Here is a 500-nt window from a genome sequence, read left to right on the forward strand (position 1 = left end):
CTTCTACGAACCACGGATGCGCCCTGCACCTTGCATCTTACACCTTGCACCTTGCACCCTGCACTTTGCACCTTACACCTTACACCTTACACCTTACACCTTACACCTTACACCTTACACCTTACACCTTACACCTTACATCTTTTGTAATTCGAGATACGAGGCTCGTGTAGATCTATCGCGCGCGCAACATGACACAAAGAACGATCCTACAATAGCCTGCCTCGAGAAAAATCGCGTTACACGATTTCATATGTACCTTCCGCGATATCGTATTTATCGAGTGCACCTGTCATTGCGATTTAATCGCATTATCCGCCGTAGCTGGATAGTGCGATTCGCTCGAGATAAGGTCGACAACGTCCTCGATAAACCTCAGTGCGTTACCAATAACTAGCGACAACCAACGGGTCAATTAGTCGAAGACGAACGAGTCGTTTCCGATCCGTGTTCGCGAGAACCTGCCGCCGCGATATTTTTCGGGAGAGGACATCATCTCG

The sequence above is a fragment of the Megalopta genalis genome, chromosome 1 (genome assembly GCF_051020955.1).
Source record: "Megalopta genalis isolate 19385.01 chromosome 1, iyMegGena1_principal, whole genome shotgun sequence".
Classification (NCBI taxonomy): domain Eukaryota; kingdom Metazoa; phylum Arthropoda; class Insecta; order Hymenoptera; family Halictidae; genus Megalopta; species Megalopta genalis.